Genomic DNA, 18,012 nt, shown 5'->3' with positions numbered 1-18,012 from the left:
TTGATGTCATAGTTTCAATTTTCTATGATGTGATCTACTCCTCAATGAAAAGGTTTATTCCTCTAAAGAGGTACAAAAGTTCTTCTTTTCCATCTTGGTTTTCTTCAGAGCTTCGCAGTTTGATCATAAGAAAGAAACAAATTCACAAAAAGTTTAAAATTAGTGGTCAACAGCAGGATTACGGTGAATTTGTATTGTTGAGACAACAATGTGAGTACTTAAGAGAGTTGTGCTATCAACAATACATTAATAAGGTGGAAATGAATCTCGCTGGCAATCCAAGGTACTTCTGGTCATATATTCAAAATAAAAGAACTGGTTTTAGTCTTTCCTCCAGAATGACATACAATAACAGGATTAGTATGAATATCTCAGATACTGCGGATATGTTTGCAGAATACTTTTCATCCGTCTATTCGGATGAGCAAGTCAATGACATACCATCTTTTGATTTTGATAAATCAATTTGTCTGAGCACTTTAACTCTGTCAACACAGGATGTTTATGAGGTTATTACTTCCTCTAAGAATAAGCTCTGCTCTGGACCAGATGGGATTCCGGCATTCTTCCTAAAGAAATGTGCTTGTGTTCTTACGAAACCAGTACTGTTCATTTTTAACAAATCTCTAGGTACTGGTTCTCATCCCACTCTCTGGAAGAGAAGTTTTCTAAAACCCATTTTTAAATCTGGTAGTAGAAATGAAATTTCCAATTATCGGGCTGTGTGTAACCAATCTGAGTTGCCAAAGCTGCTTGACTGCCTGGTCAGTCATAGGATTGCCTGGAGTTTTAAATCTTTATTTAATCCTGAGCAATTTGGATTTATAAAAGGCAGATCTACTGATGCTAATTTGGTGCTGTATGTCAACTACCTCTACCGCTGCTTGGAGAAGGGACTTCAGGTTGACTCAATATATACAGATTTTTCCAAGGCTTTTGATCGAGTTAACCATGGGGTACTCTTGCAGAAGCTTAGGGCTTTAGGTATTGTGGGGCCTCTTCTTCAGTGGATCTCGGGATTCATCAGAGGTAGAACCCAGATTGTTAATCTTGGAGGTACATGTTCCTCTGAAATTTTGGTACCATCTGGGGTGCCACAGGGCTCTCACTCGGGCCCTGTTTTGTTTTGCCTCTTTTTGATTGATTTAGTTTGGAAACTTGAAAATTGTCGTGTGCTAATGTTTGCTGATGATGTGAAGCTATTTAGGCTTATCACATCCCTTTCTGATGCTGTACTCCTGCAAAAAGACCTAAATTTATTCTTTGATTGGTGCCACTTGAATAGAATGTCCCTTAATATCAATAAGTGCCATAAGATTACTTTTTCTAAGCAAAGAAACCCTATTGCTTTTCTTTATAAAATAAATAATGTAGCAATTGGTGTCAAAACAGAGGTTTCTGACTTAGGAATATTTATTGACTCCAGGTTGTCTTTTAAAAGTCACATCAATCAGGTGACTGGTAGGGCAATGAAAATGCTGGGTTTTATCCAACGGTCTACAACTGATTTGTCTTTGTTTACTTTTAGATTACTTTATTGCTCTCTTGTTAGGCCCATCTTGGAGTATGGCTCAATTGTGTGGTCCCCGTCATATAACTGCTACATTGAGCAGATTGAAAAAACTCAAAATAAATTTTTAAGGGTGGCGGCTTTTAGATGTGGTTACAGGAGACAGGAGTATTACTATCAGTGGGTCAGGGATAACCTGAACTTACCCACATTGGAGTCACGAAGAACATTACTCGACTTATGTTTTATGCATAAGGTTTTAAATGCTACTATAGATTGTCCCGAGTTATTGTCTCTTTTTAAACTTAGGGTGCCTTCCAGATTGAATAGACAATCAGAAATATTTTCAGTCCCATTCCACCATACCAATTATGGCATTAATGAGCCAATTACACGAATGGCTCGAAGTGCTAATGGTCTGTCAGGACAGATAAACTTTTTTGACTCTAGGATAACATCTTTTAAGGGGCAGTTAAAGAATATTATTTTATAGGGGCTTTAATTAATTAATTAACTCATCTACACCTTACACTGATTTATAGATAGTTTTGTATATAATGTTTCTGAATATATATGTTTGTATGGGTATGCTATGTAATACTTTTGTAAATGGATTCCGTTAATAAATAAATAAATAAATAAATAAATAGTCTCGATTAAAATAGCATCAAGCAGTAATCTTGGGTCTTATCCCGCAAACCAATGAGGGTTACCAAAAACTTGCCACTAAGATATGTCACGAAGTGGAATTGATCTTAAATAAAAGCTTGGAGGATTGTTATAAATTCCCCTTCCGAGTGAAATTATGGTTCCAAACAAGAGTACAACTATACCGAAATTTCAAATGTAATTGAACCATTCTTATACCCTCTAGAGGGGTTAGATTTCCAAAAATTTTAAAGACACATGCAGTTATAATTACAACTTCTAACTGAACTGAAAATGTTCTAAAATCTTTTTGACTGCCAAAAACTCACATGGAATGCTCAGGTAAATAAAAGACAAATGACAACAAACATTAGATGGGATGAACTCATGACAAAAAAATAAAAAACGGCTTAACGACGACGTCCACAATCGGCCTTAGATCAAAACCCATCAGCCAACTGTCATGTCTACCGTCAATCCAAAAATAAACAATTACGATAGCTGTTTATTTTACATAACAAATCCTTTTGTGGAAAACCACGGTTTTTCTTCGGAAAACGAGAAGAAATTCGCTTTACTTGGATGGAAACAAACGAGCACAGCCTGGTAAGTTTTATCTATGGTGATTTTCCCAATTCTAAAACTATCATATTTTTAAATAGTTCTTAAGGATTCGAAAGATCAACAAATATCTACAATATTAAAGATGACCTTTCAATGGATCTCACAGACAGGAAATGTTTAAAGAGCAAGATAAGAAAATGAATCAACAACAATAACCAGACCTAAAGAAGTAAAGAAAACGAAGGAGAAGGCACACAAAATTATATGCAAGAAAAATCACCGGAGCAAGATATAGCATTTTTGGTCTGTTTCTAATTACTAATAAACAGTTACCAATGAAAACAATTATAATATTATCAAGAGTTTAATGAATATATATACTGCAAGAAATTACCTGACATTTTTAAACCACTCTGATTTAGTTTTATGATTTTAAATATGAAATTCTAAATAAACCAGACCATACGTTTTAAAATTGAGGATGTAGACAGAATACTGTAAATGTACTCTAAAATACTTTATACCTCTAAGAAGAAAAACTGTGCAAGTGTGGCAAAAAGCCTTATGTGATATTTTCCGTATTACCCCCATTCATATTCCAAGTTTTGCAAGATAAACCCAAATTTCAGAGACCGTTGGAAGACAGGCGAGGTACTCGTGATAATAGGACAAACAAAATTCTGGATAAAGCAAAGAACCTCGGTAAAAACCATATTACCTCCTTCCCGATACAAGAAAACTATTCCCGAAACGTTGTCTAGAAACTATGTTTAGATTCAAGTCTCAGTGTTTAAAAAAATGACAGTTTTTCTGTAGAAAGTATCCTAAAATTAAATGCGAAATAAGTTTCTATCGAGAAGTATACAATGCAAAGGTCAGTATCAGGTTTAGCCTTTCGATCTCTGACGAGTGTGAGTATTGTGACAGATTATTTTATAAGGTTAAAAAAAATGAATAAATCCAACCTATTACTAACCTATTACGGGCGTTAATTCCCTCTTTTACTTTAAAAATTAAATACAATAAAAAAAACACTAGGTTACTGACCCTTATGTGCCAGGAAGACAATAAAGAAAGAATGGCAAGATTATGGTGGCTCTCAGCTACAGTCGGATAGGGTGGGTTACTAATAGTTAGAGAGAGGACGCCACGTAATTAAACACCATAATGCCAACAGAAAGATGTCGATATTATTCTCTTATTTCCCTGAGACCCAACCTTAACCACGAACAATCAACTTCCAAGTTGCAAAATACTATTCAGCTGGTCAGTAAACCTTGATGTCTTTAAAAAAAAAGAAAGAAAAAAATTAAATTAAAACTACATAAAAAAAACTGTTGAAGTCCTTAGTTGTTCTATACAAATCTAGTTGATAGCCACACTCTGCATGCAGGTGATAGGATTACAGAAACCTCTACTGTACTACATTACTAACCTATACTGTATATTTTAACCTTAGTTAACAGTTGGATAAAGGTAAAAGTTCAAAGTAATAATAGTATTCTAAACAGAGAATACTGCTACAATGTTAACTAAAAAAAAACAAGAGAAATTGTTGATAAAAGTGCTAGAATTAAATACAGAGGTGAGGTTCAGGTGAGCTTACAAATGTTGATACAAATAACAATGTTTAAGACTATATAATATATAAATTTAGTCAATTAAAGCGTAATTCACTATGAGTGCATACGTCATAAGCTCCCAATGTCACATTTACGCATGACATATCATAAGTAATATATGTATATTTTTGTAATAAAGTGTAATGAAATGTAATATGGAATATAAATTATGAAATCTAAATCAAAAGAAATTAGCAATAATAGAAAAAGTAAAGAATGTTCGATACCAGTAAGTCCGAGTAATATATGTATATTTTAGTAATAAAGTGTAATGAAGTGTAATATGGAATATATAATATGAAATATAAATTAAAAGAAATTAGCAATAAAAAAAAGTAAAGAATATTATGATACCAGTAAATCCGTGTCACCAGCCTCGCCAGTAGGGTCAAGCCACCCTGAATGACCCCTTTATAAGTACGCTTCAAACCAACACGAGGTAGCCGCGTTGAATGATATAGCCACAGCGAAGCAGAACTCCCCAAATACTGATCACCGGATTGATTCTTGAAGTTGTACAGCCTCAGTACTCACAATAAGTCGATGAGCTGACCCACAAGGCAGGGACAGGACCATTAACGGTAGTAAACCCCAAAGTTAAAGTTTTAAATAGAGAAAAAAACCCTCCACGGAAGGTTTTTCTTCCTATAGTACAACAAATCTAGCTCCAGACAGATCACTCTGTATGGCCAAGTAATTCCAGCAATAGCAAAACCTCTAAAGTAACAGCAATTCTTCCCCCGATAGCTGCCGATGGAGTTGGTAGCCCTCTTTCAAAGAATCTGTGTCCAGTTAGCCGATGTTAAGGCTGGCTTTAAATCCTCAAATGAACATGGACTTCCCCTCAACCATATCAAACATTAAATCAAATGGGAAATATCACTAGTGGCAGCGCCGGTTAGATTCTTCTTAACAGCAACAACCAACCTGACTTGATTGACCAAAAATTACCGCACGCTACTTAAGCACTTTCTGACACCACTAACTCGACTGAACTAAGATGGCCGAATCGAAACTCCCTATTTATAGAGACGGCGAAACTACTAATAATCTAGTGTTATCCCTCTTCCTCGTCAAAACAAAAGTATAGAAAAAAAACAACCCATTTATTTACATCTGCCACAAGAGTGACGAGTAGTGACAAAAGCTTCAGCTCAAGCGCGTTGCCAAGCATCGCCGGCGAAAATACAACATGCAGGTGAAAGACGTCATGCCCGAGTCAACACAAACAAGAGGACGTAAGACAAACTCCGTAGGCATCAGAAATCCAGCATCAAAACCCTACCGGAAATGACGGTCACAGGCTCCAACAATTTTCAGGAAGACCACGGTGCCACTAGAAATTGGGTAATTATTGTATTTATTTAAATGAATTCCAAAAGTACATACACCAAAAGATAGCTGAATCTCCGCACATCCCATTGAACCAACATCTCAGAGAAATCCATTGCAATCTTCCAAATATCCTGTGATAAAGAATCAGTTCCAAACCTGGCGTGACAAGATATCTCCATTCGTAAGATTTTAGGGTATTATTAAGATAGAAAGGAATAAGAAAACAGCCACATGGACTGGGTTAGCGTCATTGCTAATTTCAAGTCGAAACGAAACATTTAAGGTATTTTGTATAAAAAATGAGGATTTCAAAATTATAGGCATAATTGAAAATTCACGTAATAAGGGTTCGTTTAAAATAAGGGATAGTATTTGTTTTCAAATTACTTCTAACGATCTAATCAATACTACAACGCTGAAGAGAAAGAAATCGTACAATATTCTCCAACCATGAAGAATTAGACGTTATCTATTGTTAAAAAAAAAGCAAAAGGACGTTCGGGAAAACTTCTTTCTATTAAAGTAGCTTCTTTTGCTAACGCGTATGCTGGGGCCTTCCAATTAAAAAATGATAAAAAGAAAGAGTTGGAGGACATGTATCGTTACGTTCCCTCAGTATGTCTAATTTATTATCATCTCAACTTAAACTGAGTAAATAAGTAACTAAATGTATTTCGGTCATCCTCCACTAACTTGAAAAATTCATCCATTTTCCTAAAGATGCTGGTCATACGTTTTTATAAAAGGGAAAAACACAAAACACAAAATCTACTGCATCTTTGAAACATTTTTAATAAAACGACGACGGTTACATGTTTCGCCTGACTAGAGCATTATCAGACCTATAATAATTAAGATGATGTAACCTGAAGAGAGGAAATTCGACAAAAACTTACCATAACATACACAAAACACCTAACATATAAATAAACAAGCTTTCAATAAAGTGGCACGACCTATGTACAAAAAACTTAAAACTATCAAATCATCATCCACTAAATTTATTTAAAAACTATTAATACGACATGTTTCGCATATATAACATGCCCATCATCAGGGATAACAAATTAAGGGGTTCTGTCAATACATCTTATAGAACTATATATAACAAGGTAAAAATGTATTTAACCTTGTCTGAGGCACTAGAACTTTAAGATGTATTGACAGAACTTATTTTTCAACTTTAAACTAGGTAATTTTCAAGTTTTTTTAGTTAGCTTTTAAGCAAGCTAATATTTTTTTTACATTTGGTCATCAATAAAGTATAGAACTTTTACATGTTCTCAACTGTACACAAATTAGGAGATGTTAGTAACGGTAACATATTTTCGAAAAACTGACAATGTGGTTAGCAACAATACTTACAACGAAATTAAATTAAATTAAATGCTAAACCTCCCTACTAATCAAACTTGTATCATGTAAATAAAAAGTAGCAGGTGATACTCAAACAACCCAAAACGTTAAAATTTTGTTCAGTCAGTCAGACAGCAGTCCCCTTTTCCTGCTAAGGTGATCCGCAAAGGCAGATGGTAGTATTTTTAAGCCCGATATATACACTGGTTCCAATTATTATTCATAATTTTTTTTTTCGTAAATCTTTCTACCATTTACAGATTGCTGCACGCTCACTTCTGACTTGGCGCTTTAAAAACAGGTGCAACTATTTTGGTTTGGTTGGTGTCTCTTGTTTTTTTTCTTTTTCCCTTGTGGTCGGATTTGGTTCGGTTAATTGCTATTTAATGCTGATTATGACATGCAGTATTTTGGAAGAAATTATTTTATATTCGTTTCAGTTCACTTTTAATAAATAAATAATAATATGATAATTTTATATAGTTGATTTTTTCAAAATTAGATTATGTTTATGGCAAATTTTTCTTTAAGGAAAATAAACTTTCCTGAGATTTTACCTTGAAGATATTAGAAATTACAGATAAAGGACATCGCCACTAGCTATTGATCCAAGTATAAGTAATCTTACTATGTTCTTTAGTATATTTTCTTCTTCGGAAATACTTCTATTTAGATTTAAATATTTCTATATAGATTACCAAACTAAAAAATATTTAGAAGAGGGAGCTTGATACAGTTATTGATTACTGTATGATCTAACATCAATTTAAAAACGTCTCTTCGCAACGACCTATTTAGTATAGTATAAAAATGGAAATGCCAGAGTATCCATGCATCTTAGGCACAAGATATTACCTAAAAGCAGTATAAAGGCCCACTTGTAGGCATTGAGATTACAGATTCCAGCAAGAAAAACTATCAGCTTCTGACTACGGTTATGCAGTAAAAAAGTTGTCATGATAATAGTTCCACTAAGCGTAGTGGCGAATCAATGAAGTAGATATTAAGAAAGATTTTCTCCGTAAACTCTTTAATGTCAAAACATTTAAATATTGAAAAAAACACTTTTAATACGTATCTGTTCTTTTCTCTACAACCTACTAATTTAAAAATTAGTTTTGGCTTCATCAGATCATTAGCCTTTACCTTTGAAACATTCGATACATACACAATAACAATATAAAACGATGATAGCCTGTGGTCTTCGAGAAATATCTTCGTTAACTTTTGACCCTAATAATTCGAAAAGGTCCATATCAAGAGATGATTTCTATTTTACTTCGATGAGAACCGACTGGGATGGGTATATTATATGCAATCGGTACTTTAAATAAAGGCATACAATTACTTAGAAATTTTAGGACGGTTCCGCCCATTGTGGCAGCGGATAAGATGGTACTTACATTGGTATGGTGCAGTTAGCATAGTTAGATAAGTACACTCGTTTTAATAGTCTTGGCAAATATTGATTTCAATATAATGTAAAGTTGTCACAGGGTTATATAGGATAAATAAAAATGCATAAATTTCGAAAATTGTTGCTCAGATGGCCAGATGTAAGTAACCTATAAGTAGGTTAGGTTCATAAGAAGAGTAAAATTATATTAAATTTTAAGGGTTAAGTTGGATAAGGGGTCAATTAAAGTCATATTTTGCCGTAGTACAAAATACTTACCATTACGACTGGGTGTCTACTACTATTATACTGACTACTACTGTATAATATATAATATATACTGACTATACTGACTACTACTGTATGTACAGGGTGGCCAAATAAGAATGCGAGGTACTGTATCTGGGAAACTATTCATCGTAGAAGCTTGCAATAAAAATATTTATTTATTTATTAATTTATTTATCAAACTTGGGCTAGTTGAAAAGAGCTATTATTAAGCTACAAATATTATTATATTTTATGTTTTTTTAGTTTTACATCTCGCCGCTAGAGGGCTTTTTTCGGCTTTCTGACACAAATGACTAATTTTCTCCAAAAAGTTAAATGCAATGGTATACATTTTTTTATACAAAAAAATAGCTTAATGACGCCTAAATATGCTTGCGAAAACCGCATCTTAATATCTTCATCCTAACCTAAAATTTAGGCCAAAGAAAATTTTATATGGAAATCCCTTAATATTTATAAAAACTACAAAATAATTGATTTCGAATTTCTTTTATAATGTAAGTTGTGGCCCTATAAAGGACCGATTTTAAAAAGAAAGGGTTTTAATGCCCCCGTAAATCCTCGAAATGCTGACCATCACGCTCTATGCATTGCTGAAGCCTTTCATGGGTAGATAGAACTGCAGCTTCAATTTCGGCTCTCGGTATGGTATGTATTGCATTACGAATGCGGTTTTTCATATCTTCTCTAGTCGTAGGCTGAGTCTGAAATACATTGTCCTTTAACCGCCCCCATAAATAGAAATGAAGACAGGTTAAGTCTGGAGATCGCGGAGGCCATAGAAACAGGCTTCCTCTTCCAATCCACCGCTGTTGAAAAATGTTATTAATATGCTCTCGCACATTCCTAGCAAAATGTGCTGGACAACCATCCAACTGCAAAAACAAATTTTGCCGGACTTCCAGTGGCACATCTTCTAGCAACAACGGTAATTGATTTACCAAAAAGTCGAAAAAAACATTGCCATTTAGAGATTGCTCAAAAAAATATGGTCCAATAATGTTGCCTCCAAGTATACCACACTACACATTTAAACTCCAGCGCCCTTGGTGCTGAACTTCACGCAACCAATGCGGATTTTCTGCAGACCAATAATGCATGTTATGCAGGTTGACTCTACCGTCACTATTAAATGTGGCTTCATCGGTCCAAAGAATTTTAAATAAAAATAAAAGCTAACATGAGGATTTCCTTCAATATATCCCAGTACGCTGTTAATATTGTCCACATTTCTTCTAATTCTTGGCCGTTGAAACCTAGGCCGAAAACTACCATTGGCTCGTAAGTTCGCCACTAATCGGGGACAAAAATCTAATATCGCAAGGACTTCGATTTGGATATCGAGCAGCATAAACTCTTTTTGCTACTGCAGCATTTTGAAGACATTCAGAATAAACCGCAAGCATATCAACAGCTTCATCGTTCGTAAAACGCATTTTGCAAAAACAAAAAATGCTCAAGTAACGTAAAACTTTTAACAACTTACTATTGACAATTTGAGGAATGTTTATAATTTGAGTAGACATTTGTTTTGTTGCATTCCATGGCCTGCTTTCTAATAATTATTTTTTTCGTATTATAACCATAGTGAATATATAACATAAAATAGGTCTGATTTTTGATATAAGCATTATTAATACTTACCTTTTAGTGATATTAGGTAATATTTTCAAAAATGGTAAATTTTGTTTTCAAAAGTAGTGAATTTTAAAAAATTCCAAAATAATTAAAAAAAAAAAAATTTAAGGGTATAAAATATTCTTTGGCCTATATTTTAGTTTAGGAACAAGATATCGAGTTGCGGTTTTCGTAAGATTATTTAGACATCATTTAGCTATTTTTCTATGAAAAAAAAATCATATCAACGCATTTAAGTTTTTTGAGAAAATTAGTCATTTGTGTCAGAAAGCCGAAAAAAGCCCTCTAGTGGCGCCCACCACTTTATTTTTAGAGATACAGCAAAACTATTCAAATAAAAAAGATTCGGATTAGTCTCTACTTTAATAATCAGCTATTTTTTTGTTAGGTTAATTCAGCAAAATTTACAGAAACATCAGTTTTCTAGATTCAAGATTGCAGTTGCGCCCCCTAGCGGCCATTTTAGAAATTTGAAAATATTTTCCAGGTCATTCTCTTGGCCATTTTAGTAATAATTTTTTTTATCGAAAGCTTCTACGATGAATAGTTTCGCAGATACAGTACCTCGCATTCTTATTTAGCCACCCTGTACACTACATTATTTTCTTTAGATTTGTATGAAACGGATTATTGATATGCGGAGCAATGGTTATAGGTAAAAAAAAATCCTTTTTTTATTTAGCCTGGGTTCGGAATAATTGCCTTTTAGTTAGTTAAGTAAATTGGTGAATTTTTGTCAACAAACATTTGGACCTTCGGGTTCCTTTTTTTATTTTTAAATCGCGAAAAATCTAAAAAAAATCAATTTTTGTTGCAGCTCTTTGCTTGTTTTTTTTTTTAAATAAAAATAATAATTTTATTAATTAATATATTTTTTTAAAAAAAAACAACCCAAAATCTACGAGGAGGTGGCTGCAAAGCGGATTCCACCCCTTCCCTCCCTCTCCCATCCTCCCATTAGTCTAAAAAATTACTAAGAAAAATCTTTTTTTGTCTCCAACTGGGGTATAGCTTTTCTAGAAGCAATTTTTGCTCGAATAAAGCCATCTCTAGCCGTATTTCCACATACTGATGTAAACGCTTCAGTCACCATCTTAATATGTGGTTCGACTGCCTGAGTGTGGCATGGAAAATTTAGAATTTCTATGGTATCGGGATCATTAGCAACCATTTCTCTAAGATTTATTTCTGACATGCCTTTTGTCAATGGAGGCTCCGTAACTTCATCTGATTGCTAATCAATAAGCTCTGTATAATCAGTAGCATCAAAGTTTAGTTTTGGCACTAAAATCACGAAGCTGGTGATTAGTTTTAGAACTACGACATTTTAAAATTCGGCGCAAGGCCAGCTCTGTAATGTGCTTTCTGTCATGTCCCAGCATTGCAATTAAAATGTTTTCTGAATGGGCAAAAAATGCGTTTCTTTGGGTAACTTTATTTACAATGTTTTTAAATTTTGTCGCTAAATATCGAGAAGCTTGAATTAAATGGAATAAATGTTTGAGTCCATACTTACCAGCAGGTTTGTGCTTTATCATGAACCAGGTTGTAGCATATACCTTAACAATAAACTCGGCTAATATATTTATTTCAGTCGATGGTTGTTCTACTGTAACATACAGTCTTAATATTCTGTTAGCTGTTGTCAACCATCGTGCATAGGACATCTTTCCTGGTTGTTTAGCGCTGAGAGGAAATATTACCTTCTCCTATTGCTAAAACCATTTTATATAAGTACTTTTGGTCTGACTTAAATCGGTAAAATTTATTTGAGGCAATTTGAAGTCAAGTTTAATAATCCGAAATGGCACAACCAAATTTTTTTCACAATTACCTAGCTGCTTTCCTATGGGACCAGTAAATCCTCTAGGGTCACTGGTCTTACCATCTATTTCTAGAACTAAGTGACGAAGGGAAAGTTCATTACAGTGCAACAGACATATAAGCCAATGAACTGGTTTTCCTAAGCATACTTCTAACTGTTTTATAACACCATTCTTAAACCCTATATTTACAACTGTGCCATCACATCCTACAACCGAAATGTTGTTAAAATTTTCACCCAAATGATTTTGAAGAAAATTAAAAAGAGTTGTCTTGATACTACTGGCACTCCCGGAAGTAGGCGTCACATGACCTAAGTAAATTGAACCTGGCTCTGCAACAAGAACTACATGTTCCTCGATTATTTGCTTATTGTGATACGAAGATCAGAGTCTTATCCTTTTTACCGTCGAAGTAAATTCCGGAAATTTCTTTTAGCTGGTCCCTCTCCATTTTAGCTAAATTATCCCTAAGTCTTTTTCTTTCTCTTCTAATTTTACTTCTATCGATTATTAGGGATGGGTCCTCGTCACTTACTAAATTGAAATCTTTAAGTACAGCATTTACCAGGAGAGACGCATTTTGATCTGAGAGTCCACCCCTGTCACATACCTCAGCCACATTAGATAAAACTAATCCTTTTTTGTAAGGCATTCTTGAAGACGTTGATGCTTGTGACTCTTAAGACTTAGCACAATCGGCAGATTCTGTATTATAGATCGGGTTGCAGTAGTCGTCCTCTGTTTCTTCACTTTCATTTTGAATCCTAATACAGTCTAAGTTCGAGTCTTTACTTTTTTCAATTTTCTTCTCAAATCTTTTTTTTAAGCTCTTTTCTTTCTAAAGTCTTTAAAACTGCCTTGGTTTTAATACTGCTTTTTATATTTTATGTTATTTTTTTGCTAATTACTAAATATTTTGTACGCCGCACATTATTCAAAGACAATCCTCCTAATACTTGAAGTAAAATTTGAGAAACCTAGATTGCCACAAAATTGGATTTTTCAAAGTTTTCTAAATTTTTGCATTCAGCAAGGAACCTGAAGACGTCATCGCACAATGAAAATTTTTTAAAAAATTAAATTATAACCTTAAAAGGCAACTATTCGACACCCGGGGATAAGATGTTTCAAAAATTTGTTTTATTGCTCCGCCCGTTGCATAGTATATCCCTATAGTCTATAACTCGATTATTTTTTAGCCTCAGGTCAAAAGTACATATGAACTTTTTTTTTAGGAAGAAAAGGAAAAGGTCTATTAATTGTCATGTGGTCACATTATATAGTCGTATTTAAAAAATTGAGGTATCTTTTAAATAACTTGAAAGAATATTAAATTCAAATATTTTTCTGTTCTGACTATAGTAGTCAAAGAAAAAACGCGCCAACTTTGCTAATTTAACCCTATTTGTGTCTTCGGGAATAAAAAAGATAGCAATAGAGCCGACTTATTTTCAGGCATTCTGTATAATAAGCATATCTGTATTTTGCATATTTTGCATTTGCATTCGTCAGCATATTGGCACACATGACCCCTAGACAGATCCCCAGATAGCCCATTTACATATTGAACAAAGAGAAGTGGCCCCAAAATTAACCCCTGAGTAATAACATTTGCCTTCTAACGTAATACTAACTACTTGCTTTCTTTTAGCTAGATAGTTTTCTATCAGTGATAGTCATGCTTCGCTCGAGCCAACCGAGCTAAGCTTACTGAGCAACAGGTCATGATTTATCATGTCGAAAGCTTTTGACATCTTTTTACCACTACTCTTATTGGGATAAAGCATTTAAAAAACATTTTGCTTGCTCCTAGAAACAATGAAAAATAAATACTAGAAACTATTTGGTTATCTAAACACCTGGTTATTTAAAGAAATGCATGAAAAAATAGAGCAAATCAAATTAAAGCAAGGTTTATATTTTTCAATTTTACAAAAAGAGAGAGCAAGTACAAATAATTGAATAATACATGAAGAAAGTCGAAATTATACAATTATTTAAAACATAGAGGCAAAATACTTAGATCAAAATTTTCTTATAAATTAACCAATTATGTTGAATCTCATGTTGTAACGAATTGGTTTTTCATCGGAAGCTTTGAATATACTAAGTGACATGGTTTTTTATTGTCTGGATAATGCAAGAATGTTATTTTTTTTTTCTGTTTTACTGCAAATACAAGGGGTATTTAAAAAGCAAGATTTCCTAGTCTGGCGTTTCTCTTAGACGCCACCTAGCGGACTTAAGTTGAACATAGTTTCAGTTGAGGTTCTACCAATAAGAGTGAAATGTGATTTTGGTGGCCAGAAATACTTTCTCAGCAATACAAAGCGTGTCTGTTGGTGAATTACGTAAATTTATCCGTTTTTTTTAATTTTAAAAGGGTTCTGTAATCTGTAATTGCAGAGGGAGGTGCAAGCACCAATGCACTTAGGCGTTACTAGAGCCATAGTACTCTTTTATTAGGCTAGAGTTAACATTACCGTGGAACTATGGTCAGTTGTCAGTCTATATGTCAGTCTATATGCAACAACGGATCTCTCGGACATCGAAGTGAAAGCTAAATATGAAAAACTTTGAGTTATTTCGAGCATACCACAAAAGAACATCCTAATTGTAACTAGCGATTTCAATGCCAAAATAGGAAATACCAAGAACGATAACTACATAAGAATTATTGTAGAAAAATATGTGCCAGGCTAATAGAGGGTTGAAGTACGACCATCTTAAACAAAATATTCAAACATCATCCTTGGCTTCTATGAACATGGACATCACCTTCAGGCCTATATAAAAACCAGACAGACTATACACTAATAAGAACGCGTCGGTGAACATCAGTCATAAACACTTGCGCTCGACCTGGTGCGATATTGAATATGCTTGAATGAAAGTGGGAAGGGATCACAACATGGATCATGGCTGGTGTGACGAAAACCATGAATCCAAAATCAATTAAAGAAATCGGTCTAATAAATGCCCGGAGGAAACTAATCCTGGCTAAAACTATTACCATGGAGAATAGGAAAGATCTTGATAAAGAAATTCATAAGATCCGCAGTAACATATCACAAGAGCATGCCAAGAATTAGAAGATACGACCGAATATCTGTCCAGTTTTTATGCCACAAGTGAATGAATGAATTCAAAATACAAATATTAAAAATTGACAATGGAGAGACAATTATGGATGCCAACAACATAGCAGAAGTATGGAGGCAATACTGCGAACAACTTTTTTCTACTGATAAAGCGGAGAACACACATATGCGATCGCGACTACGATAGCGATGCAAATCGTGATCGCTGGTGTAAGTGAACAGATATATTACGATTGCGATCCAGCTTATATCAAAAGTGAAAAATGTGTAGTTTAGAGGAAAAGGCACTTATTCTTGCTATATTATTAGAGGAAGAAAATTGTACTAATAAAACAAGAAAGTAAATACATAACCTTATCTTTTATTTATTTTTTTTTGGAAGTGGTGCATATTTTATAGCCGTTTAAAATAGACGTCACACGCTAAATATTATAATTTAAATTATAGAAGAAAGAGAAGGGATATTTGGGTACATGATATAAATAAAAAGCGGAACGAAGAAGGAGAATTTCATAACCTATATCCTGAACTCCGTAAGGATGAAAATCGGTTCTATACGCATTTCAGAATGAATTTTAATTGTTTTGATGAAATACTAGATTTTATTAGAAAATATATTACTAAAGATCAAACTACATTTAGGGAACCTATTGGACCAACAGAACGGCTAGCAGTTACATTAAGGTAATTGAATGAGCATTTATATTTTATTCTTATTTTTAATTGAGTGTTTTACAACAGCTAGATTACATAGTAATAAAAAATACTTAATAATTAATTAGGCAATATTGTTCGTACAGAATTCCTCATACCAGGTTGTTATAGCATTTTCTTCAGAGACTTCCTGAGCAGTAAACCTGTCAAATATGAACGCTGTGGGGGGTTTGGCATGTTTGATACTTTCATGGAATTAAAAGAGGAACTATTGTTGATTTTGTCTTTGCATCCGGATTTTACTTAATTCTTGTTCCATTATTATTTTGGCAACTTTGTATTTGATCATTATCTGTCCTTCTGTCGACAACTTTTTTACACTTGCTGCGTACCCTTGAAATGTTAGGTATATCAATTTCATCTGTAATGTTAGTTTTCTGATTTGCAATGTGTCTCTCATCTAGGAATTTGATAACTTTATCAACAGATGAAGCTTGTGGGTTGGATGTCGAGTCTTCCATTGATTTTCTCTTTTTTTCTTGATTTCGTTTAAATGAATTTTTTGATATTTTTCGATAATTAGCTTCACTTCCTAGTATACTTTCACTTTGTAAATCTTCGTTTGTATCACTACGTTCTTCGCATTCTTCGCTTGCAAACTCATGAATTTCTGTTTCGTCAGTTACATTAGTATCAGTCTGAGCAAATTGTAAAAAAGTCTGAAAACTTCCATCTGTTGCGCCCAAGGCCAGGTTTTGTAGCGGCAGATAGATTTAGCAGCTTGTCCAGTTTTTGTCTTTTCTATGCGGAGATATTTTGAGTAACAATCTCTTGGGTTTTTCCAGCGTTTTTTTAGATCGCTACCTAAATAAAAAAATATGTTTTAATAATACCTACGAAAAAAAAAGTTGCAGAAAACGGTGAATAGTTTATGATTACTGCGAAATCGTTGATGGTAATATGTGACACTTTTGTGGACCTCAATGTCCATTTTTGGGAGGAAAATACAACAGAATTACATTTGTTTTCTACTAGCGACATTTATTTCTTAGCAAAAGAAACTTTTTTCCTTTGAATAGAACATGCTATTTTTTATATTCATTATTTTAAAATATTTTAATTTTAGAATTTTGGCGACAGGCGATTCATATAAAACAATTGGTCATAGTTTTCGGATGGGATTCTCAACAGTTGCTTCAATTGTTGAAGAAGTTTGTGAATCAATTTGGAAGAGATTGCAACCAATTTATATGCCAGAGCCTACAGCAGAAATATGGGAAAAATCAATGTTGGGTTATAAAAATTTATGGCAATTTCCTAATTGTTTGGGTAGTATAGACGGGAAGCATATAACTATTAAGTGTCCACAAAACAGTGGATCAAATTACTTTTCTTATTTGAAAAAGTTTTCAATTGTTCTAATGGCGATTGTTGATCCTGAATACAAATTTATTACCATAGATACAGGTGGATATGGTAAAAACAGTGACGGAGGTATATTTCAAGTATACTTGAAATATATCGGCTATGCGTAGAAAATGTGCAAATGGCACTTTTAATGTACCACCGAATAGATCTATATCAGATGAAGATCATGATGAAATTCTGTCTGTTTTAATAGGCGATGAAGCTTTTACATTAAGTACTTATTTAATGAGACCATTTCCATACAGACAATCCCGATTTGACCAAAATAAACATTTAATTATCGCTTGTGTAGAGCACGTTGGGTTGTCAAAAATGCATTTGACATATTGGCACACAAATGGAGACTATTTTTTAGGCCATTAGAAGTTAAAGTAGATATAGCTAAAAAACTGGTCAAAGTAGCTTGCGTATTGCATAACCTTCTACGAGTTAAAAATGTTGATCAATAATTTGTATACTTACAAGAGAATAATAATAAACCCCTAGTTTTATTTAACAGCTTGCCGGTTGATGAAAGAAGAGCAGTAAATTTGGCTTTTGACATATGTGAGAAATTTGTTACTCTTACTAATTATATAATTACTAATTATATAATAAACAAAATGCTTACTATTTATAACTAACTAATTATATAATAAATAAA

General features: G+C 33.6%; 1 long non-coding RNA gene across 1 annotated transcript; it reads left to right on the top strand.

Annotated features, from left to right (window-relative positions):
* Positions 1–2,650: 2,650 nt before the first annotated feature.
* LOC126743626 (uncharacterized) lies at positions 2,651–3,078 on the top strand. Its single transcript, XR_007662934.1, has 2 exons — positions 2,651–2,764; positions 2,821–3,078. It is a non-coding gene; the product is annotated as an uncharacterized LOC126743626 (long non-coding RNA).
* The last annotated feature ends 14,934 nt before the right edge of the window (positions 3,079–18,012 follow it).

The sequence above is a fragment of the Anthonomus grandis genome, chromosome 13 (assembly GCF_022605725.1).
Source record: "Anthonomus grandis grandis chromosome 13, icAntGran1.3, whole genome shotgun sequence".
In the NCBI taxonomy this organism is placed as follows: Eukaryota; Metazoa; Arthropoda; class Insecta; order Coleoptera; family Curculionidae; genus Anthonomus; species Anthonomus grandis.
This window is presented reverse-complemented; position numbering and strand designations above follow the sequence as displayed.